The 26597-nt window shown below is 37.8% G+C and overlaps 1 long non-coding RNA gene across 1 annotated transcript in view; it reads left to right on the forward strand.

Annotated features, from left to right (window-relative positions):
- Window positions 1-21809: 21809 nt before the first annotated feature.
- LOC119873011 overlaps window positions 21810-26597 on the forward strand; it is a 66548-nt gene continuing 61760 nt past the window's right edge. The window contains exon 1 of the long non-coding RNA XR_005362913.1: window positions 21810-21937. This is a non-coding gene — a long non-coding RNA (uncharacterized LOC119873011). The remainder of the gene's footprint in view (window positions 21938-26597) is intronic.

Here is a 26597-nt window from a genome sequence, read left to right on the forward strand (position 1 = left end):
ATCATATATTTATCTGATTGTACTTTATATTAGTACTTAATACAGATAAGGATTTATACAGTCCTGTACCAAAATAATCTCAATAAGTATCATTTTTTAGAAAGATTTTATTTATTTATTTGAGAGAGAGTGAGAGCCAGAGAGATCACAGAGGCAGAGGGAGAGGGAGAAGCAGATCATCCCTGAGCAGACAGCCTGATGTGGAGCTCAATCCCAGGACCCCAAGATCATGAACTGAGTGAGCCAAAGGCAGATACTTAACTGACTGAACCATCCAGGCACCCCTCAATAAATATCATTAAATATTTTAAAGATAGCATACAGTCTTTCTAGGAGAGTACAATATAAATAAATGAATTAATAGACAGATAAGAGTTATGTTTTCAAGAAGGTGATGGTCTTTCTGCAGACTGAAGCCCCAACCTCAGGAACAGTTTCAGGATCAGCAGACAAATGCATATCATTAAGGGTCCCAAGAATAGATGTGCTCAATTGGAAGTGTATTAAGGAGGAGTGAAAGATCACTGAGGAATAGAGCGTTCTAGGAAGGTTTCTTGAAGGTGGTATTTGCTCTGGGTCTTACAGAATTTAATAGACAGGTCAGAGACAGAGAGGACATTGAGGTAGGGCATTTTAGATGGAGAAAGTAGAAACCTTGCCTAATGTCTAACTGATGTGAAAAAGTCCCTGCTTTTAGACCATGATCCAGTAGCAGTCATGACAGGGCTTTTGAACAAGATGGTTAATCCAAAGATGGAAAAATTGGTTCCCTTTTAAGTATTATGTATCTAGAATCCAAATTCATGAGCCCTGAGTTTGAGAATAAGTTTGGCTATTGACTAGTTGTGTGACATTGAGCAAGATTCTTAACCCTTGTTGTTTCAACTTACCCACCTGTTAAGTGGGGGTAACAGTATCTCTTTCAGAGGAAAGTTTTAAAAGTTAAATTTGGTGTTATAAACGGAGATGCCTTGCTTAGCACTTTGTAAATAATTAAGTCCTCATTTAATGATACTCTTTCAAGTCTTTACTCATACCCCCAACCCCCTGCCCAGTCTCCTTGCTTAGGCACTGATTGCTTGAGGCAACCTATTTAGAAAGATTTAGGATTTACTTCATTTAGTCTTCAAAGATAATAGCCTTGGGGCACCTGGGTGGCTTAGTCAGTTAAGCTTCTGACTCTTGATTTTGGCTCAGGTCATGATCATCAGGCTCCATGCTCAGTGCGGAGTCTGCTTGAGATTCTCTCTCTCCTTTTCCCTATGCCCCTCCATGCTCACATATTCCCTTTCTCTTACCCTAAAAAAAAAAATAAAAATAATAATAAATAAATAAATTATTTTTTAAAAAAGATAATAGCCTATGTTTTTGGAAGGTTTTGGCATTTAGATACAGCCTCCAATTCATATCATCTTATACTTACAACACTTTTATAAAGTGGGCAGAAAATTCCAGAAAGGAGATCCTAGCGGAGTATATAGGGATTAGCTCCTTGAGGGAGGAGTCTAGACACCTTCACTTCTAGTGAAGGTATCTAGAAAGACATAGGCCTTTCTCACTTTAGCCCTGAGGGAATTTGACTAATAGCCTTCTTTCTTTCTTTCTTTCTTTCTTTCTTTCTTTCTTTCTTTCTTTCTTTCTTTCTTTCTTTCTTTTCTTTCTTCTTTCTTTCTTTTTCTTTTCTCTTTCTTTCTTTCTTTCTTTCTTTCTTTCTTTCTTTCTTTCTTTCTTTCTTTCTTTCTTTCTTTCTCTCTTCTTTTCTTTCTTTTTTTTCTTAGAGGCGAGAAGGGGCAGAAAGAGAGGGACAGAGGCTCCATGTCCAGCACAGAGCCCAACATGGGGCTCAATCTCATGACCCTGAGATCATGACCTGAGCCAAAATCAAGAGTCAGAAGCTTACCTAACTGAGCCTCCCAGGAGCTCCTTTTTTAGCTTTTTGTATGCTGAAGGGTTCAAAGATGGGGTGTAAAGGATAACTGCTTTGGGAGGTACTTATTTTATTCCTTAATCAGACTTTTTAAACTTTAGTCCCTTTTGGCTGCAGCTACGTGAAGGTTTACTTAGAAGAATTCGTAAAACTTTAAAATATATATCTTATAAACCTAAAGAATCTGTACTAGAAAAGTGCATGCAGAGATACACCTCATATATAACCAGGGCTCATCTCATTCTCTTTGGGCTGGCGTTTCAGTGAATGGGCCAAGGGGAATACACATTTGGTAGGTGTTGCACCCTTGGGAAGACCAGAAGGCATCTGATATAACCAAAGAGAGCAGCATACCTATGCTGGGTTGAGCCTTCAGGGCTGGCAGTGTCCTTGGAGATTGCCTTGTGCCTCCATGCTGATCAGTTCATTTTCTTCCCAGGGTGGGCCTTGACAAGTCATTTGTTCACAGAAGACACCTCCAGAGCTAACCTTCAGCATTTGCAACAGAGGATCCATTCTCTGAAGGAAATACATGCAGAATCTATCTATGCTTATTATAGAGGAAATGTTCTGTGCTGAGAGGACAAGGAACAGTTCTTTCTCCTTTTTGCTCTCATGCACGCAAACTCAGAGCCAGCCCCACCCCACGCTCCCTGTTGTTTCTCGGGGGGCATGCAGAGTTGTTTACTTTATTACATTATTTATATTTTCAGATTGTTCTTGGGATTAATTGCTATTGAAGCCCAGATTTAATTAGCATAAACTTTAGTAACAGCTTAATATAAATTAAATTACAAGCCATTTCTCTTTGAGAAATATTAGGATTTATTAGTGGTCCCCCCAAAACCAATTAGTTTGAACGGATACATTTCAGCATTAAGGGATAGAGGCAGCTTTGTGTGCTATTGTTTGTAATTATATCGAACAAATTTCCTCCCTCCCCTCTCCTTTTTTTGTGTCTATTCTGGTGATTAGCCTGGGTAGGAGAGCCCTGTCTTTTTGCCCAAGGCCTTAGGAAAGCAATAATGGTCATCAAGAGAGAAATTGGCTCCACTGAGAGACAGAGGAGGGGAGGGAAGGGAAACCTGTGAATAAGGAAACCATTAGGTCACAATTCAGGACTCAAAAAAAAAAAAATGTTGATGTAAAGAGAAATGAGCATTTTAAATCCGAGAAGTATGAAACGACTTTCTCATAAATCTCTAAATGGCTAAAGGAAACCGTAGTTAAGTTATTCCTGTTTGTGCTGTGGGCTAGGAAAAAGACAGTGCATGCTCTGTGCTGTTGCCAAATTAATCTTCTAGAAGGAGAGCGTGATCATGTCATTCCCTTGCTCAAGAAGGGACAGTTATGGGAATGGGCCTTGGAGTCAGACAAGTGTGAGTCCCAGTTTTGCCAGTTGTCCATTTGACCTTGGGTAACCCAAGGACAACTGTTGTTTCAGTTCTTCCATATGTAAAAGGAATAATGATAAAGCCTTCCTCACAAGGTTTTTGTAAGGACCTTATGAACTAATGTTGGTGAGACTTCAGCACTGTGGCACATAATGAAATCAATCAGTGTTTGTTGTTATTAATAGAGAAGGTGCATTTTTCTCGGCATGGGACATAGGGTCTTTCATCATCCTGTGTCTACCTGTCTTTAAGCAGGTCTTACCCAACTTCAGAACTGCCAGTGGCTAGGAGAGTCCCTAGAAAATGCAGATACAGTCCTCCTTATGATAAGATGAGGTTTGTAATTTTAAGTCCAGGTGTTTGTAAATCCACAGTGTTTTAAGAAGCTTGCAGAGAGGCCACCAGTTTGGCCTTGAGTTTTCCCGTATGTAAAATGGAGGAGTTGGATGAGATGATTCACCAGTAGGGCTCTCTCCAACCTAAAAATGTTATGATTTTATTTACTCTATTTTAACTTCATTGTTGTCATGTTTCCATGATGCCAAACATCACCCACATCAAGATTGGAATATGAGCCAAAACAGTGATATTTTCAAATACCAGATGTATTGTATTGTATCGAAAGAGTATTTTTTCTGTTTTCCACAGGGTGCCTGACACTGGACTATTCTTTCCTGTGAATTTGACAAGGGGATGATGACCAAAATGAAGCAGATGGTTGGGGGATTTAAAAGAGGTAGTTAATCCTTACATATTTTTACATTATATACCTTTTTGAATACTCCTTCCAAGAAAGTAGGAAAGGCAGATTTCCAGCTTTTATCAATCGTCATCAGTGGAGCTACCCTTTCCTCATGGAAGACCTTGGAGAGAGTGTTGACACCAGGATCACACTCCCTCTTAAATGAGAGGTGGGTCATTAGTCATGTAGGTGATAGCTTCACAAAATTGCGGGAAGTATTCATTTCCAAATCTGTAGCTGATCTCATCTCTAGAGGTGTGCTGATGAATCAGATGAGGCGAGCGTTTTCTGGAACCTAGAGTAAATAACTAATGTTGAGTAAATTGCCTAAATTACTAAATGGGACACTGAATTCCTTGAAGAATTGAATTCACCTCATGTGAATGAGTGAGCAATTTCTTTCAGCAGGTAATTTATTTAACAGTAAGCTCAGCCAGCATATGGTAATACAGGTCAAATCCTATTGTAGGAAAAGAATTTGCATTTTAAACGTCTTTCCCATTTCTAAGCCAGTGGCATGATTCGCACATCTGAGTGCCTAAAACCAGTAAACAAGTGCTTTGGTCACTGCTCCTACGTGGATGAAACAGCCTTAGTTCCCACGTAATTCTTTCATTCTTTTGGTAGAAGTATTGAATGAATTATTTTAGAAAGTCTTTTTTGTGTGATTCAATGTGATCTTTAATTCAAACTAAAGAGTGAGAAAGCCAACAGATACAAAATATGGATTATAGAATGAATTTAAAGAAATTGAAGTAAGGCGGCTTTATTTTTTTACATTTTGTGAGCTGGTATATTTGAAACCTTAACTGATGCCTCTCACCCTGATATTCTTTGTTGCTCCAGCCCTTCACGCAATTTGAGCTTTACTCAGAAGATATAATACAAGTAACACCTATTTTTATAGTACTTACTATATGCCAGACTGTGCTCTGAGTACTTTAAATTTATTAGTCCATGTAATCATTACAAAAGCCTCAATGTTAGCCTCATCCCTATTTTGCAGTTGTAGTACCTATAGAAGGCACAGAGACATTAAGCCATTTGCCCAAGGTCACACAGCTCGTGAGACCCAAGCAGCCTAACTCTAGCAGTTAACCTTGTACCATGTTTGTCAAGCTTGAGCATTCATCAGAATCACCCAGAGGACTCCTTGAGTTACAGATTGCTGGGAGCCACTCCCAGAAGTTCTGAGTCAGTAAATCAGGGGGAGAGTCTGAACATGCATATTCTAACAAATTCCTGGGTGGTGATGATGCTACTGGTCTGAAGGGCACATTTCAAGACCACTGCACCATCCCTCTCTCTAATGCCCATAGGCCAGAGAAAGGTTGTTAGGGCAGAAACACAGTCAAGGCTTTTCCATTTTGAAAGTTCAGATGGTTAGGCCACTGAGGGTGTAGGAAACATGTGATCATATTTATCTGGCTCTTTTGGGTTATGAGACTAGAAAACCTTCCCAGGATAGACAGGATGGAGGAAAGCATAGGTGTTGGTGGGTTCTTGAACCTGTTATTTCTGGGCTCTTCTCTTAGCAGGGATGGGAGGAAGGTGGGGAATAGAAACCCCAGAAAGGTTGGTAGATCAGAAGGCAGAGAAAGCCTATGTCTGTTGCCAGCTGAATCCTGTGGAAGCTGCAATCTTGGTGCCCCATTGCTCAGCATGTTGGGGAAGCTGAAGTGACTACATCCAATGTCTTGGTATACAGGTTTGAGAGCTAGAGACAGGAACAAGAGTCAGAAACATAAATCATACTCAAGAGGCAGGGAAATCATAGCTTTGAGCATTTAGGAAGACTCAGCTATGGCTTGCAGAAAGCCTCTGACATGATGAGACCGTGGGGTTGAAACGAGGTTGACCAGCAGTGATCTGTACTGATGGACAACCAAACACCACAGAGGGACAAGGATGTCTCCTGGGTGCTGAGTGGGCAGATAGCTGCAGAGAGGACCAGACGTCCACCCTCTGCCACCTCTACTACTTTATAGAAATCAGATATATCTCCCAAACCTCAGAGGCATCCTTGGAAAAAAGAGGTAGGGGGGGCTCTGGTGTTTTAGAGCTCAGCCTTTCTTTCCTTGGGAAGCAAGGATTACATTGGAGTAGTATCAACCCAGACCAACAAGGTAGTGAGAGGCTATACGCACTCCAGATAGTGTCCATCTTGACTTTGGTAAAGCAGTGGCTTGAGACCTCTGTGGAAAGCCTATATTTTGAAAGAATATAGGAACCCCCAATCTTTCAAGCCCCAGAGGGCTAGGCATTAGCTAGGCATTAGCATCTACGAGCTACAGTTTTCTTACCTATAAAATGGAAATACCTACCTCTCTGACGGAGTAGTTTGATTTTTATATAACACCAAACATATCACACTTGACATGTAGCTGTTACTATGTTGCTTCTATATTCCGAAGATATCAAGAATAATATGTTTGGCATAAAGTGAAAGGTAATCATGCTTAGAAGCAAGCATATAAATTATAAGGCAAAAAGTGAAGGTTGACATGAAAACTACTTTCAGTTAAATAGAAAATTCTTGATTGTTTCAAAAACATGAGCATTCCAATTTTACTTGTTATCTAGGATGTAGACATGAAGTTTTTTGACTATAGATATTTTACAGTCTGTTTTTATGGAAGGTGTGTATCACAATGTGTGGCCCATTATCCTTCTCTTTCTAAGTCATGGAACTCCTGATTTATTAATGTAGAAATATACTCAACCAAAAATCTGTATTTCTCAGACTCCTTTACAGGTAGGTGTGTCCATATGTTTAAGTTTTGGCCAATGAGATGTGAATTGAAGAGTTTTATAGTATTTCTGGACTGTTCCTCAAAAAAGCAGGTTATGGGAGTTTCAGCTAAGTACACAGGTTAGAGGGAACACAGTGCACACAAGACTTGCCTCACATCTGACACCAACTACAAGTTCAGGGGCTTCCCAAAACACCTTCCTGGTCTGGTAGTTCACTATAAGGATTCACAAAACTGACACAGTAAAGCTGCTGTATTTACATTTACTGTTCACTACAGGGGAAGGAGACAGATTGAAATTAGCCAAGGAGGGAGATGCAAGAAGACAGAATCTAGCAATGAGCCAACTGCAGAACTTTCTGTTGTTGGCCCCCCATGGAGTTATGGATGGCATAAACTCCTCCTGGTCATGATGTGTGACAAGATGACAAACACACGGAGTCTTTTCAGCCAGGAAAGCTCACCCAAGCCTTGGTGTCCAGAGTTTTTAGTGGGGTTCCATCACATACTGATCATTGGCTGGCCTGAAGTCTCCAGTCCCTCCAAGAGATTGGGCTCCTACCTATAGTCTCCACTTCCTCTGGTGGTTGGAATGTATACTGTGTAGGGCCCATCACAAGTCACACTATTAGGCTGTCCAATGGTCAAATCCCATGGCGCAAACAGTTCTATCATGTGGAGAATTTCAGGGACCAAGAAATCACCTCTCAGTAGCTGAGGGCAAAGACCGAGTCTCTTTTTTTTTGGTAAGGTTAATTCTCCACTACACAGAAGGTCAGGGCTTTCTGTCCCTCTTCCTTCCTCCTGCTGGCCAGAACACCCATTTAATGGATGGAGCTCTCTATCATTGGGAGGAACACACCACATTTTAGAGTTGCTGGCCTGGTGTCTGAGGAGGAATCTAGACCTCAGACAACTTCATGTGCCAAAGTCACCCATAGCGGGGCCTGCTTAGCTCTAAATTCTTTTATACAATTGAGAAATAAAAATTTTTTTTTTTTTTTTTTTGAGAAATAAAAATTGATCTGATTGAAGCCATTTATTTTTACTTTTCTCCCCACTCACAATCATTAAATATAATCCTAACCAAAACTGCATATTCTTGACTCTCCAATTTAGAAAAATAATGCCTACTCTTTTGCTTTAAAAATGTCCGTATTTGAGAAAAAAAAATCTCACTAATTGTCAGGGAAATATGATTCCAATTTCCAGTCCTCAAAATATAGATTCTTGAAGTATTTAAATTGCATTTAGAAAGACATTTCCTTATGAAGGCAGAAGTTCTCTCCATGTTCAGTGTTTGAGTGGTTTCAAACTTTCATCAAAGTAGTCAATGTTCATTTTTACTGAGAATACATTTGAATGCTTCAGGCAGTCTTAGTTCTGGCAATTTTTACTTTCATATCAAGAATAACACTTCCTGAAGTCTTATTCATTATCTACTTATATCATGGTGGCTCCTCTTTCCTTCTCACTTTTTTGTAAGGGGAACATTTCAGTGGCAGGTGGCAATCATTTTCTCTATAGTCACCTTTTGGTGTGCTTGTACATGCTGTCCCCATCTAACCATGCCTCCCCCCCACCCCTCCGCCATCAGTCATAAAAGAGTTATAATAGCTGTAATTCTCTTGCAATCAGTCAATTGCTGCAGTTAACAAATGGTTTATTAGAGTGTTAACCTCCATTAGCTGAGAGGCTAGGTCATTAACTGCCTCTGATAACCATTTCTCAAGGTTTATGACTTAAATAATCACTGAAATAATGACTTTCATTCTTTTATCTGGATTAAAACAAAGTTTCATAAGAACTTAGAATTTAGGGATAAAATGAGCAATATTTGTTAAGAAATATCTGCAGACTTTTATCTCCCATTTTGTTTTAGGACCTGGTGTTTGTATTAGAACCTCTAAGCAAAGATGAGATACAGACTCTGTAGCTGTCAGGCACCAAAGAACCCTTCTCAATGACAATGTGTATTTGTCTTCTGGGAACTGGAGTGTGTAGGTAAATTACATGTTCTCCTTTTACCTTCTAATTTCTTGTCCTGGAAATTCCAACAGTTTTGACATCAACTATGTAGTCTCAGTAATTTTAACATAAACCGTGTAGCCTTTTGTGACTATTCACTGTGAAGCAGTGGTGCACTACCTACACTTAGCTTTCTGTAGGAAGAAGGAAACTCAGAGTGAAGGGAGCTGTTAGTGCTAATCTCTATTTGGCATTTCTAGTGATTCAGGATGACAGGTCATGACATGAAAAGGACAATGAGATTCACAGGCTTGATCGTGCCACACCAGTGCTCACAAACCTCACCAGTTATCAATCGCTGAGGAATGAAGGTAGAGAAGGTGGAAGGTTTGGGGTGCAAACTCATAGAGTGTCAGTTTTCCTATTTCTAAGGCAAAAATGGCAGTGTGAATATTTTCATTTCTAGATATTCTGAAGATGAAATGAAATAATGCTTGTGAAGCATTTATGAATGGGATGAGAGATTAAAGTGCCTCCTTCTATTTTCATATTGCTCATATGCCTAGAAATGAATGTTTTAGACCACCGAAATGAGTATTTTCTCATTACATCCTCTCATTCAATGATTTAGGTACTTTCAACTCTGCAAAACTAATAAAACATTTCTTACTTATAACATGGGCCATAACCAGTCTTATATTGATTAACTTGGCTCTTGTGCAAAAGAAATTATTTATCAAAGGAGGAACATGAACCATTTCTTATTCATCCCTGTAGCTACTCTGCCTGGCACCATGACTATCTCACAATAAGTTTTAAACAAATATTTGTTACATTTCTTAAATTTACCTAGCCAAAATTAATCTCTCTTTTTGTGATCCTTCAATGATGGTATCTTCATGGAGGACATTTTTTTTTCTTTTATAGTCTGTCTTCTATCTGTTTTTTACACTTTGCGTACTCTGCTCACTTGTAGGCTTAGTTGGAGCACCGTCTGTCTGTTTCTCTTTATATCCATTATAATGCCTAATACTATAACTTGCCTATCGTGTGTCATTTCCCAGAGGGTTTTCCATTGAAAACATAATAGAGTGTTGTATTAGTATCCCATTGTTATTGGAACAAGTTACCACAAACTTAGTGGCTTAAAACACTCCGAACTCATTATCTCACAGTTCTGGAAGTTTGAGGTGAAAAATTAGTCTTACTGTGCTAAATAAGGTCAAGATATCAGGAGGACTGGTTCCTTCAGAGGCTCTAAGAGAGGATCTATTGCTTATCTTTTTCAGCTTCTAGAGTCTCTCTTATGCCTTGGCTTGTGATTTCTTCCCACACCTTCAAAGCCAGCAGCATAGCATTTTCAAATCTCTCTTTGCTTCCATGGTAACATTACCTCTCTCTGTTTCTGACTCTCCTGCCTCCCTCAGGGACACTTGTGATTAATTTGGCGGTGCTCCCGCCCCCAATAATCCTGGATTATCTCTTCATCTCAAAATCTGTAATTTAACCACATCTGCAAAGTCCCTTTTGCCAATTAGGTAACATATTCCCCAATTCTGGGAATTAGGATCTGGACTCCTTTGGAGTGCCATTATTCTGTCCATCATGGATATTAATAGGTAATAAGAAGGAATCAAGGAGTTTCATAGTCAGATAAATCTGGGAAACATTTGGTATCAATAGCACTGGACATGTGACTCTTAAAGAAGGATTTTTCTGAGCCTTTATTTCCAAAGGAATTACTTTTTTGGTAATGGATATCTTTTTTTCCTCAGAGTGTTTAATAGACTAGTATATATGGTGAAGTCATGGTGGAAGTAGAAAAGAAATCTGGAAGCTTTGGCTACTATCTATTACTTATAGATGCACATAAAATGAATATTAAAATTTCTAGAAGGACCAGTGTTTTAGACATTGGCTGTGTCTGATTCATCAAACTTTAATTTATTCTTTATTAGTTTCCTCACCAAATTGTCCTTATCCAAAAAAGGATGATTTCTTCCAGTTTCAGCTTTGACATGTACAGAACTTAGAAGTTGTTACCACCATCTTTTCAACAAGAAAGGCCTGGACAAAGTGAAAAATCATCCACTTTGCTTGGACACATCAGAGAACTGAGGTTACAGGGCAAAACATCACCCTGAAATCTGTAGAGACAGGTGCATACAGAAAGATACAGCCACGGAGATCTGCTTACCCTGGAGCAGGAGCTACTGGAACTATAAACCGGTAGGAACATTTAGTGGTAATTTCAACAAATTGCTGCAGGCTGAGTGTGGACTAGCTTGAAAGTGAGAAATCCTAAAACCTGGCTTTGTGAAAGATTCTCTTGTGACTTTGGCAGAGAGAGGAGAAAGGTAACCATTGTTAAATATTCCCTAAGACTCTTCCATGACATAGGTATTTTCTCCAGGGGAAAGGACTTTGCCAGGGTGCAATTTTTATCCTAACAGGAGGAAAAGAAATTCTCTCTATTCCCTTGAACTCTCTTCATCCTTCCTGTCTCACCTAAAGTGGGTAACAATAAATATAATTGCTAGGGGGTAGGGTTTCAATGAAATAAATTCGGAATGCTTCAGCTAGGGAAGGGAACAGAAGCAAAAAGCTATACACACCTCTGGAGGAGGGACAGAGGCATTTGTGAAGGCCCCAGCCTGAGCCACAGGCCTGCTAAAAGATGTAGACATAATTTAAACATTATAGAGTGATTCCCTCCCACGTACCCTACCTAACACCACACCAAAAGTCTCCATGTCTCAACAGTGGATTGTAGCTGAACTATATATGATGATACCTCAAAGCCAAGAGGGAGACAAAAACAAGGACATTGGAGGGATTTGAAGTCTCCGGTTCTTTCAGTTAGGGCAAGCATTTAACACAGGCCATCTCCTAGCCAGCTTAGCACAAATCCTCACACTAATAGCCTGGTTAAACCCTCAGTTCCTGTTACCGATACTCCATGACCAGTATGCAACAAAAACTACAGGTTTTGTGAAAAGTCAAGAAAAATTCAAAGTCTGAAGAGAAAACAATCATTACAACCAGATTCTGATGTGCCACAGATGCTGGAATTATCAGACAAGGAATTTAAAATAATGATGATTAAAATGTTAAGGGCTTTAATGGAAAAAGTAAACAGTATGCAAAAACACATGGACAATGTGAAAACCATAAGAGCCAAAAGAAAATTCTGCAAATAAAAAATACAGTAACAGAAGTGAAGAATGTCTTCGGTGGCCTCATCAGTAGACTTGACACAGCTGAGGGTAAAAGTCAGTAAAGCTGAAGATAGGTCAATAGGAAGATCCCAACTTGAAATACAAAGAGAAAAACAAAAGAATGAACCTTGTTATGTCTTGTGTTTTTGATTTTAGCTATTCTGACAGGTGTAAAGTGACATTTTTTTGGTGTGTGTCTCCCTGATGATTAGTAATGTTGAGCATCTTTTCATGTGTCTGTTTGCCATCTGTCTGTCTTCTTTGGAAAAATGTCTATTCGAGTTCTCTGTTTTTAAATCATATTATTTATGGGGTTTTTGTGTGTGTTTAAGTTGTATAAGTTCTTTATATGTTTTGGATATTAACCCTTTATCAGGTATATCATTTGCAAGTGATATACATTTGCAATGTATAGAATTTCCCATTCAGAAATGTATAGAGTTGTTGAATTACTTTATTATACATCTGAAACTGATATAACATTGTATATTAATTTTACCTCAATTGAAAAAATGAAAAAAACCTGTAAGATAATGTCAAAAGGTGTAACATATACATAGTTGGAATACTGGAAGAAGAGACAAGAGAAAACAGAACAGAAATATTTGAAATGATAATAGTAGAGAATTCTCCAAAGTTAATGCCAGGCACCATCCACAAATCCAAGAAGCTCAGAGAATACCAAGCAAAATAAACACCCCAAGCCTCACAACTCAGTGTATCATATTCAAACCACACAATAAATAAATAAATAAATAAATAAATAAATAAATAAATAAATAAAAAGATGAAGAGAAAAACTTCAAGGAAGCCAGAGAGATAAAATTGCCTTGCCTATAGAGAAAAAAGGATAAAAATTATAGCAGACTTCTTATCAGAAACCATGCAGGGAAGAAACAGTGCAGTGAAATCTTTAAAGGGTTGAAAGAAAAACTCTTACCAAGCTAGAATATTATATTCAACAATGTTACTCTTCATGAGTGAAAGAGAAATACTTTCACAAACAAACAAACAAACAAATTAGAGACTTCCTTACCAGCTGACCTGCTCTGCAAGAAATGTTTTAAAAAGTTCTGCAAGCAGGAGAAAAAAATGATACAGGTTAAATACTTGAATCTGCATAAAGAAAGGAAGAGAGAGCAAGAATAAATAAAAGTAAAATATATATTTTTTACTTTTCTTATTCTTAATCTAAAAGTAATAGCTTGTTTATTTTATTTTTTAAAAATGATTTTATTCATTTATTTGAGAGAGAGGGAGCAATCAGGGTGAGGGAAGAGGGAGGAGCAGACTCCATGCTAAGCAGGGAGCCCTATGTGGGACTCCATTTTAGGAGCCTGGGATCATGACCTGAGCTGAAGGCAGACGCTTAACTAAATGAGCCACCGAGGCACCTGATAATGGTTTGTTTATAACAATAACAGAGCAACATATTGGTTGATTATAGCATAGGGATCATCAAAATTAATGACAGCAATGTCAGAAAGGGCGGGAGAGAGAAATTAGAGGATACTCTCCTATGAGATATCCATGCTGCATGTGAAACAGTATGGTGTTATGTGAAAGCTGTCTTAGATTATTTTAAAATGTGTATCATAAGCTCTAGGGTAGCCACCAAAACATTTTAAAAAGAAGTATAAATGATATGTTAAGAAAGAAGCTATAATGGAATTCTAGAAAATGCTAAGTTAAAAATTAATAACCAGAAAAAGGGGGAAAAAGGAATCAAGGAACAGATGCAACAAATAGAAGACAGTTACAAAAATGGCAGATATTAATCCAACTATATACATCAAAGCTATTTATTTATTTATTTATTTACTTACTTATTTATTTATTTATTTATTGGATGAGCACAAGCAGGGGCAGGGAGACAATCCCAAGCTGGCTCAATCTCACAATGCTGAGATCATGATCTGAGCAGAAACTGAGTCAGACACTTAACTGACTGAGTCACCCTGGGGCACCTCCATCATTCCTTTAAATGTGGATGGCTTAATGTACCAGTTAAAGGACTGAGATTCCCAGAGTGAATAAAAAGACAAGACCAAAGTACATGCTGTCTCTGAAAAACATACTTTAATTATTAAAATTCAGGTAAGTAAAAAACAAAGAGATGAAGGAAGATGCTATGCATATGCAAATGAAAAAAATGATTATTTTAATCTTTGGAATCAAGAAATCTGGTTATGAATTACAAGTTCTATCTCTGAATGATCACAGACAAGTTATTTAACCTCTCTGTGTCTCAATTATAAAATGCAGACAAAAACATCTGTTAAGATTATTCTTAGGTGCATGATTAATGCATACAGCATTCCTAGTACGATATTGGATTTATAAGAGTTGCATAGAGTAACACTTATTTTTCCTCTGTCGTCTCATATGTTCCTTTCTTGGTCTTCATCTTTCTATTTTGTAGAATTTCTGTGTTCCTCTCCTATTATTGTTTTTAAGATTATTATTTCCACATAATACATTATATCCTTCTATCCTGGGCATGACACTATTATATATAGTGGTGATTTGATGAAATCTAACATTTAGACATAGAATTGGCAATAATTAGGAAATGATTGTGGCCATCAATAACAAATTGGGCAGATGAGTTCAAACAATTCTGCAGAGTTAACTTTTTCCTTCCCTGGATGAAAAAAAAGAGAAAGAAGTATTTGGGGAGAGTGCGTAGCTAGAAGAGGCTCTGCACTGAGATCAGTGATTGGCATAGTGTAGGAATTGTGCCTGTCAATGTGATCTGAGAATAGACGGGAAAACTATCCCTTAAAAATTAATGATAAGGATAAAGAGGAATGATACAGTCCTCCAATGAAGTCTGAAGAAAATGGGTGGAAATTATCTCCTAGTGGCCAACGGTAAAGTAAATAAATTGCTTTTTTTCACACTTATGGCTTGGAAAATAAAATTCAAATCCTCAAACTCCCAGTTGCCAAAATGAATAACAATAATTATAGGAAGCTTGCTACATAATGGTCATTTTAATTACCATGTTTTCGCTTCTGTGATATAATTAGTTGTTTCTTATTTTTTATTTTTTTTTGAAAAATTTGAAGGAGAGATTTTCCAGCTGGCTTTAGGTCTTGTGTATTCTAATGAGTATGATTATACATTCCCAGCAACAATGTTCAGAATCCAAGGAAGTAAGGAGGATTAGACCCTGAACATCTTGTATCTCAAGAGTATCCGATGACAAGTTTGCTAAAGCCAGTTCCACAGGACTTTTTCAGTGATTGAGCCAGTGGAGGACAAAATAAACTCCGATCTCCTTTTGTCATTGGCAGAGATGACTGGCCGTGCTGAAAGTTGTGCTCTCCCGGGTGAGTGTTCCACTTTCTCCCCTCTGGTCCAGGTTAAACTCTAATATTGAATTCAATGACACTCTAAGCAGTTATTGAACAGAAGGCTATAGAATCCTCCACCAAGATTACCCATCCTTCATTGGCAGCTAGAGTTTTTAGTTGGTCTCGATATTGTTCTAAACTGTATACATAAAGAGCCACCACTGTCTCAGTCAGATCATTGACAAGACCATGGAGAGGCAATGAAGGGGCTTGCCGTAGCATCGCTCTAGCCATAAAGAAACAGCTATAGACCACTTTAATAAGTAAGAGGCCAATTGCACAGTATGCCACTCTGGAACGTCCTTTCTGATCACAGTCCATGAGCAATTAGAATGGGTTGCAAACTCTGGGAGGGGCCATCCATACCTTTTGTACTATGTACTATGACTGCAGTTGCTCTCCTGGAGATACATCTAGGGCCCTGATGTAATGCCCCATGATAGCAGTTTCTAGAGGCTAATTAAGTATTGCATAGAAAATGATATCCCTATATCTGCGTTAAATTTGCTGCCTGTTAATTTGGAGCAGTCCCTGGTTCTAATGTGATGGGATAGTGCAATTAGAAGTAATTTATGGCTCATTTCTGTACCGTTTATGGCTTTATGACTATGGCAGGATACAGCTTCCAGTTGTTAATGAGGACCCCTCCTGAAATGAGAGATAACAAGATGATAATGCTTTCCATTTGTACCATGCCTTTAGTCATGGCACAGCGAAGGACCTCGCTCAGACCCTCTCAATTTCCTCATTGCGTACTGGCCACACAAGGGGCACAGGTTAAAGGGCAAGGTGTACCAATCATACTCCTACAGCACAGAGGCCAAATTGCCTGGCCATGGTGACCACCAGGACTCATGGTATTCAGCACCATGTAGATTGCTTCTTTGCTTTTCCACTCTTGTTCCCCCCTCCCCCTTTTTCTTCTATTAGAAAATGTGCAAAAGCAGAAAGGGGGAGGCAGGGAGCATCTCCTTGTATGTTCCTCCCTTACTTGAAAAGGAAAAAAAAATTCTCGTACTAAATTTTCCTTGGGCTGGAACTAGGTCTCACACCTACCCCTACAACAATCACTTCCAAAGAGCTGTGATGTTACTAGGATTGGCTTAACCCAATTGTGGTTCTTCCATTGGGATAGAGTACATTGCCACTGAACAAAACTGGTGTTCTGATGGCCAGGACAAATGGGAGGAACGAGTGACGTCTGGGTACCGAGAAATTGGCAGCCAGAGCTGCTTACTAACTGTGGTTTCTTCAAAAAGTCTCTAGGCTTCTGTTGTCCTTTAGGTTTTCATGGCTTTGTGCACAGATGTTGAGGCATCAAGGCTTTCAGGATACCAGGCTTTCTCTTAGGTTTCTTTGTGCTAGAACAAAGTTGTGGCCCCCACAAAAAACAGAGAGAGTGTAGTCGCTTTTCCAAAGCAACTTTGTGGTATTCATGCTTCAAATTTCCTCACATGAAGAGCCCCTTCCACAAGGCCTGAAGCTCCTCTCTCACATAGATCAGAGCCAGGCCTTTGACTTGGAGCTGGGAGCAAATAACTGTGCTTCCCCGACCCTGTCTTTTCCAGCAGAAGATTGTCCACCTACCTAAATATTTTAGATGCAATTCTATATCATGCTACTTCTACAATGAGTATTAGCAAGCCAAAACTCCAGATGAAGCCGTGAATTTTAAGAGATCAAACTTTAAGGTTAATAAGATAGAGGAATACTCCCAGAATATTTCACTAGAAGAAACAAATTATAAGTTGTTATACATATATTTTAAAAAATTAAAAATCTTGTTTAAGGAGCTTGGGATATAATTAGGACAAGCTACCCCAGAAACATCTGGATCTGGAAACTGGTCAGGCTTACTAGGGTGGGGTACTCCTATGACTTAGGCCAATTTTCATGAGAGGAAATTCATGTTGGGCAAATATAATAGTGATCCTAGCAATAGTATTACCATATAGAAATAATTAGCATCAGAGATGCCAACCAGTAGGTTGTGGAGATGCCAAGAGGCAGGTGGAAATCAGGGAAACCAAGCATATAGTAAGCAACAAATGGTTAACTGACATTAAATTTGCCACTAATATGTTTGTTGGTAACATGAATGCATGGATTTAGCATTTAGTATCAGATGGTCCTGATGGTGGTGAACAGAGCTTAGGACTACTCTCTCTCACTATAGATTCTCCCAGTGACATGTGCCACTCTGTCATAGCCCTGTCACCATGGAGATTTAAGTTTATTTGGGAGAAAGTTTGGCTACTGTATACTTTTGTCTGTAGGCTAAGCTCCATGGCTGCTTTTGCTCATTATAATACCCCCATTATAATTATCATAGGGGCTGGCTTAATAAAATATTTTAAGTAAATGAATACATAATAAATAGATGACTGGATAGATTTTAAGGTAATCCTTAGTTCCTTGGGGAGAATAGTGAGAGTGGAAGAACAAGGGAAAGCTGAAGCTTTCATTATGAATTGGATACAAAGTCAGATTGAACCACGTCCAAAAGAGATCGGAAACTGAGAACACCAGCACTAAGGGGGTCAGTTGAAAGGGGGAGATTGAAAGTCAAGGAACCCCGACCTTCTGGGTGGAGATATGGACTCGAGAAGTTTTTAGGTCAACATAATTATTTGACAGCTTGTCTCACTTTTCCTACTTAGAGGTTCTTTAAAAGTGGATGCTTTGTTTGGTTGATATTTCCATTACTTTATGGGTCTTGCACACACAGGTAGATGCACCATGATTGTTGAATGTATAAATCAATCAATAAGTGAATGAAAACATTTCCAGTCAAAACTATTGGAATATAGTACCTGAATGCAAGGTGTGGAATTTACATATGTACAGCCACACAGTACAGAATATATATATCAGATGAATATATATTTTTTCGCTTGACATCTGCAAGTGACAGGAATTTCTCATAAAGTTAATAAATCGTAGGCTCAGGTGGTTTCAATATTTAACACAAATGGTAGTTAGATTTTTGCCAAATACATCAGTGAAGATCTCTAGCTATGTGGCATCTACATATCCTCATGAGTGGGAAATAGTGGTTGTTACCATGCTGGAGGAGTTTTGGATACTTGATAGGAAATCAGAAGGAAAAAAAGAACATAAATATTAGATGCTATTGGTTTCCTACCTAATATCCACTCTCTACGTCTACTTTACTAAATTGATGTATTTTTTTGGTTTGCAGTGTACTCGAATAAAAACAAATTCTTAGCCTCTTTTGTAGCTGGCTATGTGATAGTTCTGAGTTAATGAAATATATGAGGACATTGCTCTCTACCAGTATAAAAATTGGCAATGTGCTTGACTTTGTTCTTCTTTTTATTTTGTTACAGTGAAATATATATAAAATTTGCCATTTTAATATATTTTAAATGTATAATTCAGTGACATTGATTATATTCACAATGTGCAATCATCACCACTATTTGTTTTTGATACTTTTCCATTACCCCAACAGAATCTGTGTACACATTCAACAATAATCTCCCATCCCTCCATAATCTCTAACATACTTTATATCTCTATAAATTTGTCTATTGTGAATATCTCATGTAAGTATATTCATACAGTGTTTCCTTTTGTGTCTGACTTATTATTTCAAGGTTCAACCATGTTGCAGCCTGTATAGAACTCTAATCTTTTTTTATGGCGGAATAACATTCCATTGTATGTATGATATCACATTTTGTTTATCACTTCACCTATTGATGGACATTTCAGTTGTTTTTCACCTTTCATCTGTTGTGAATAATGCTGCAATAAACATTGGTGTTCAAATATCTGATTGAGCCTCTGTTTTCAATCCATTGAGTATATGGCTAGGAGTAGAATTACTGGGTCATGCGGTCATTTTATGTTTAATTTTTTAGAAACCTCCCCTACTTTCTATATGCCTGCACCATTTTACATTTCTACTACCAATGAAAGAGGGTTCCAATATTTGCATTCTCACCAACATTTGTTTTCTGTTTTTTTTTTTAATTTTTTTTTTATCTTTTCATTAAAGCTGTCATAGTAATTGTGAAGTGTTATCTCATGGTTTTGATTTGTGTTTCCCCAATGACTAATGATGTTGAACATGTTTTCAAGTGCTTAATGACCATTTGCAAATCTTTGGAGAAATATTATTCAGTTCCTTTGTCCATTTTAAAATTGGGTGGTCTTTGTTGTTGAGTTGTAGGTGTTCTTTATGTTCTAGGTAGTAAACCCCTATATTTTCTCCCATTATGTGGGTTGCCTTCCACTTTGTAATAGTATCCTTCAATGCACAAAAGCTTTTAGTTTGGATAAAGCCCAATTTTTATCTATTTTTTCTTTTGTTGTTCATGCTCATGTCATATCTAACGATATATGGCTAAATCCAAGGTCATAAAGATGAAAATGTACTTGACTTTAACAGTATAATGTTAACTTACATGAGTGGTTTTGTTCCTTGGATTATCACCAAAGATTGATTTTCATTTAAATCTTAGGATTCACCATGTAATTAACCTCCCCATCAGTTATCAATACCACAGCCACACACAGAATGGAAAAAAAAATGGGTTGAGGTAGGAAGGAACTGGTAACGTGAAAATTTGGTTCCTGGTGCAGTCTCTGCCAGCATGATAAATACTTGTTGACCTTCCTTTATCCATTTTCCTTCCTTCTGTTAGCAGCATCTGCTCTTTGAGACTCTCTACATGCCTCTAGTGTTCTCAGTCTATGCGCTACTCCTGGAGTACCACTCCTACCTTGGAGCTAGACACATGATTGAGTCACATTCTAGGACTGGCTATAAGCAGGACATTTTGCTTCAAGTAGGACATTTTATTTTCACAAAGACATCAGACACAATTTTTTTCTGATAATTATGATACAGAAGCAGTTGCTCCTTCCTACTGGATTTTGACTCAAGAATAAGAGAATAAGGTCTGGAACTACTGGCAGACACCTTGTAGTATAAGGAGAGAATCTACCTAAGAATAAAGCCAACTTAGAAGGTGGAGAATGAGGAGCCCGGGAGAGAATTAGGTCTGATGAGAATTTTTGGGACATTGCATCAACTTAAGCCTGGAGCTAGCCTTACTCTTAAACTTGAACTAGTAATTATTTTTGCTTAAACCAGTTTGGGATGGGTATGTAGTCACTGGGAGCTGAGAATCCTCCTAGACACAGCTAGTAACCAGCTATGGGACCTTGAATATGTCACTTCACATCTCTGGGCCTCTGCTTGGAATCTGACATACAAGTTCTGTTTTGGGAACCAGGAAATAAAGACACTGCAAGGTGATGTAACTATCTTCAAGGTCACACAATACAATCCCAGGAGCATTGAAATCTATAAGCTCATTTTAAATGTTTAGTTCTAGTGCAGGAAAAGCAGTTTTTTATTAAGCACAAAGCTGACTGATGATGTCTTCTGCAGACTTGCTTAGACTTGAAAATTCCAGTATTACAGAAAGGAATCTGAATCTTTACCTAAATTACTTCATATGTTCACCCTGCTGAGCTGTGGATGGACAGTACAGAACAAAATGTACTAGGAAGAACGCATGTACCCACACTTATGTCCTTTGAGATCTGCAAATTGTACTTGACAAAGGAAATTAAACTTGGCTCAAAGAAAGCTTTAGGCAGTCCTGAGATATTGAATGAACTCTCTCTCTCTCTCTCTCTTTTTTTAACATCTCAAGTTCATGAACTCATTTTCTTTGCCTCACATTTCATCATCTCCCTAACAGATGGGATTATTACCCACATCTTGGCTGAGATAAGAATATGACTGCCACTTTCTCTGGGACAGTTCCCTTTTCCTGCAGGTTACATTCAACAGGCATACACCTGCTTGGTTGGAAAGGCCCTTTCTTACACCACAGATGCTAAGGTTTCTCTTTTCCTTTCTCCTTCCATCCTTCCATCTTTCCTTCCATCTTTTTTTCTTTTCATCCTTCCTTATAGCCTTCCTTCCCTCCAACCTTCCTTCCATCCTTCCTTCCATCACTTCTTCCTTCACTCATTTCTTCCATCTTTCTTCCCATCATTCCTTTCTTCCTTCCTTCCTTCCTTCCTTCCTTCCTTCCTTCCTTCCTTCCTTCCTTCCTTCCTTCCTTCCTTCCTTCCTTCTTCTTCTTCCTTCCTTCCTTTCTTCTTTCTTTCTTTCTTTCTTTCTTTCTTTCTTTCTTTCTTTCTCTCTGTCTCATTCTTTCTCTTTCCTCATTTTTTAGAGAAAAGGCTTCAGGATCCCTCTCTACTCCTGCCTCTTCCTGGCAGGAAAGAATTTTATCTTGTCACTGTCTTCCATATGGTTTATGGTGTCAGTAGTGGTTCTCTCTTTAGGGGTAACTAAGGGAAATTAGTTAAAAAAAATTTTTTTTTTTTACAAAGTGATTTTTCTTTTTGCCTGAAACTTGACAAAAAAAGAAAAAATAAATAAATTTGGATTTCTACAGAGCCAGAATTTGTGGAGAACAGGATCAAATTATGAAGAAAATCTTAAAAATCTGTATCTATATTTTCATTCTACAAATGATTTAATGAAAACCGGAGTGACAACAGGGACTGCTCAGAATTATGCAGGTAATTTCTGCTAGAGTTAATCTGATCCAAACAAAACTTTTGCTGATCCTCTGCCCTGAATAGAGCCAAAGTTTCTTCTTTATAGAGAAGTCCTGAGGTTTCTAGGTTTTAAATTAGAAAGTATCTAATTAGAATAGAACCATAGTATTCTGAAGGATGGTGCAGATGGCCAGTTTTACGTAATATATTTAAAACATGTACGATTGTTGAGTTATTTGCATAACCTCTGGCTTTAGTTTTTCAATATTCAAATTTATTCTACTTTATCTTAAAATATATTTATATATACACATAGACTTATAATTTTATATAAATGCATAATTAGTGTATCTAATCTACTCTCTGTTTTCTTGTTTCTTTCTTCCTTTTTCTTCCCACTCAAGTCACTCCTTACTAACATTTCGGAGAAAGTAATTGCTTCCTTTTATTCTCATGCTTATATATTATATGAAAATCATCACTGCACCTACATAAACATTGCACATGTACACATTTCCCTAAAGAGCATTTTCAATGCTATATTACAAAAATAGGATGATATTAGACATACTTTAATACATCTTGCTTTTAGCGACTGGCTTAACTCTAATAGTTTAACATAGGTATGATTCTTTTGATTATAAATGGAAGGAAGCCTTGGGATGTATTAATCGTAAGTCATTTCTAGTCCTTTGCTAGTTGTCTACACCCTCTTTCACATGCTTCCCCTAAGGTTTTTCACATGCCTCATTTCAGTTAGCGTAGAGATAAAGAAGACATTGCATATTGTAAGCACACAATTAGTAATTGTCACCTTGATGGCAGAACTCAAATTCTAAGTGGAGACAGTACAGTACTTCAGACAGTACTGTACTGAAGTACAGTGTCATAGGGAAATGGTGAAATGGATTGGGTGTGAGATTTGTCGAGTGTTGTAATTCAGGTTGACTCTGTATTCCAAAGCAAAGAATATTGAAACCTGAAGGCTTGGCTCTACTACTCCAGTGTTTCTCATATTTTGAGAGCATAAGAAAACACTTGCCAAGAAAAATGATACTCTTGGAGTCTGATTTGATAGCAATAGGTGTGACCCAGGAAATGTACTTTAAAATGCTCTTCAGGTGATGCTGTAGATAGGTGATCCTCAACTAGATTTTGAAAAACTCTTCCTTGAGAGACAGGGAAAGAAAGATCTAAAGATTCACAGACTTGCCCAAGGACAAACATTCATATTAAGTGACAGAAATGGGATTAGAAACTAATTTTCTTCTTTAAATGGAGTGCGAGTGACTCTTAATGTGCCTCAAGGTGTCTTATTTTCATAATCTCTGGGAAAGTCTTTAAAAATGTTCCCAGTAGCTTCATTTCCCCATGTCTTCATTTGGAAGAAAATATTCTATTGAATGAGATGAGAACTTTAAAGCTTGAATAGTTCTTGGGTGATGGGGACTGATCTTATTATATAAGTTATCCCAAAATAATGCTACTTTTCAAATAATCAAAGAAAAGAGATTTTGGTAAATGACTTGCTTGTCCATCCAGAATATGCTGTCAAAAGAATAATCTTATCTCCTACCCCACTTGCTGCTTGGTTATTCTCACTTAGAATTTCAGGAAAATAACTCTGTTGATATCTTTGAAACTGACTTTGAATCTTCTCATTTGAACATGGTTTCATGCAGGTGGAAGTAGGAATCATTTGGTGAAATGAAATATGGGTTAGTATTATTAAACTTGTGGGGTTATGTTATGTATTCATGGCTCATTATGAAATATTTTTATATCCCTCTGTGCTTCAGGGGATGAATAATATCATCGATACAAATTTACAAAGCTTTATGTTTAACATAAAATAGTTTAAGACCTCATGAGGCAATCTAGTTTACAATTAAAATGTCGCGGGCAGTGAGGCCCTCATTAAAAACGCAAAGTAAAACTTAACTCACACTATTAAAATACCTCCATTTGTTACTACAAACATGCACCATCTGGGGTTGTTTCATGCCTCCCAATTTCTTATTAGCAAGGGAGAGATCTGGGTTGACTTCCTCCAGAAATCAGTATGTCTTACATAATGCAAACGCACACTGCTGATTGCGAGTGGTCCTTAATTACTGATGGGAGCCTCTGACCAAGTGGTAGTGCTGGAACATGTCCTTCACCAGTGCTTTAAAAACGACTCAACTTGCAAATTCCTACTGAGGTTTACTTTTCTTCTTAATGATATTGCCTCTTATGACTAAAAAAGATAAAGTTTAATTATTAAAATTTAAAAAGAAATACCTATTTTTTCCTCAGCTCATAATAATGGTAAAAAGAGCTTCTTGTTTCTGGGTGCCAACTTCTATGTACTGGATACTATAGCAGCATGATCTGTCTTGTTCTCTCCACAACTCTTTTGGCTAGGTATTATTGCCTTCCATCTTTCAGATGGATAAACAGGCTTACAGAGGTAAATAGCTTGCAAAACGAAATAGCTGGTGAGTCGCAGATGTGGGCATGCTGCTTCTCTGGGGGACATTATGTTGTAAAGGTATTATGAGGCTGCTCTTTTGGGGTAATGGCTATTGGTGTATAAAAGATTAATGTATAGTGATTCCAGCTGCTTCTAAATACCAGGTATCTCATATGTTCCAGAAGCTTCTGCATTACCTGGGCACTTGTTAAAAATACAAAATCATAGGCACCATCTGAGACCTACATCAGAAGCTGCATTCTAAATAGGTCCTCAAATGCTTTGTATGTATCTTAATGTGTGTGAAGCGCTGGGCTAGATGATCTTGAATTTATGTTTTACCAGTAGGATGGTGGTTTATGCAAAGAGGAAGACTCTACATCTCTGTTATGTATCATACATCTCTTGAGAATAGCAGCCCTGTCTTATACAGTGATGTAGCTCCCACATTTAGCATAGGACTTTCCCTAAGTTGCTTAATGCATTCTTGATGAATAAATGACTTGAATAAACAAATGGCCATCTTCCATATGCAAATGTAATGATGAGAAACATTTAAATATTAAAGCAGTCAACCTGGATGCCAAAGCCTTTTCAAAATTGGAGTATAATTAATGTAGTAGAGTACTATATTATAATGTTATTATTAGATTATAAAGTTAGAGTGTATACTATATAATATGAAGTATTATAATGTAGTATAGTACAGTGTTATATTTGGTTCAGGTATATAACATTGATTCACTAATTCTGCATATCACACAGTGCTCACCACTATCTGTGTGGTCACCATCTGTCACCACACAACCAAATTACAATATTATTGACTATATTTCCTATGCTGTGCTTTTTATCTATGTGACTTATTTATTTTATAATTGGAAGGTTGTACCTCTTAATCCTCTTTAACTATTTTATCCTCCCCTTTGGCAATCAGCAGTTTGTTCTCCGTATTTAAGAGTCTGCTTGTTTTACTTGTTTTGGTTTTTAGATCCCACCAGTGAAATCATATGTCTGTCTAAACATTTAATTAAAGCCTCTAGATACAGTAGCTTTCCATTTCATCTTTTACAATTTTCCAGATGTTTCAAGGCAGGAAAATTTTATTTAGTATGTAAGCCTAAACATAAAACATTTAAGACCGAGGCTCCCAGAAAAGGCAAGTCTTTTCCACTGTGCCTGTATGCCTGTAACTGACTCTCCCCTAACTCAGAGACAAATTGCAATTCCACCTTCCTCATTATCTTGTCCACATTATTGATTAAAATCAGCCTCTAATTTGTATCAGTCTTATCACTCTGTCTTTTGACTAATTTCTAAGAACTATGAGTAAGTAATTTGGGTTTCCTGGCCAATCCCTTATCCCCGTATTTACTGTGGAAGGGATCCATTAACAAAGTGGGTGCAGATAGAATTGATAAGAGTTCCCCCACCTGAACACCTGCTGCATCCAGAACAGAAGACTGAGACTGAGACTTTCAATGAAGGCACAGACAAAATAATCTTTTAAATCTATTAAAAAATGCAGGACGTGGCATCTGGATGAAGGAATAGGTCTGGGAAGTTACCTTGTGTGAACATTACTGAGATATGTATCCTGAGAACATCCAGAGAGTGCACGGCAGAGAAAGAACAAGCAAGACTGAAAGAGAGTAGGGTCCTTGCATAGGCTTCTGTGAACCTGAAGTGGGCTGTTCAACTGTAGAGGTCAGCCTCAGGATAAATACCACTTGATGCCTGAGGTTTGAAACTCCTACAGCTTGTAGTTGGCAGCTGGGAGCAGGTTTAGAGGAGGCAAAAGATAAATTAAAAGTGTGGAAGAGGGAAGGAATAGGATGACTAAAGCTGGTCTGATTTTTCTTTTTAACTTTACTTCATTGCCATAGGGTAAGGATTGTTGAAATTGGCATGCTAATTTATGTACAGTAGATATAAATTCTTGTTTGGTGTTAATGAGTGCTGTTTTTAATAAACCTGAAAAGCAGAATGCATAAAGGTGGAAGATTTAATATATATATGTATATGTGTGTGTGTGTGTGTGAGAGAGAGAGAGAGAGAGAGAGTGTGTGTGTGTGTGCATATAATTATTTTTTACTGCTCATTATTGCAAGAGACTTGAGAAATGAGGTTGGGGTGGGAAACAGGTGTGTAGTATTTCATCCTCAGCTTTAGGAACGCCTCAGCTACTGTATTTTGGAGCACCATGCTTTGGAAAACCACCTTCCC

This window comes from Canis lupus, chromosome 8, assembly GCF_011100685.1.
Source record: "Canis lupus familiaris isolate Mischka breed German Shepherd chromosome 8, alternate assembly UU_Cfam_GSD_1.0, whole genome shotgun sequence".
Taxonomy (NCBI): Eukaryota; Metazoa; Chordata; class Mammalia; order Carnivora; family Canidae; genus Canis; species Canis lupus.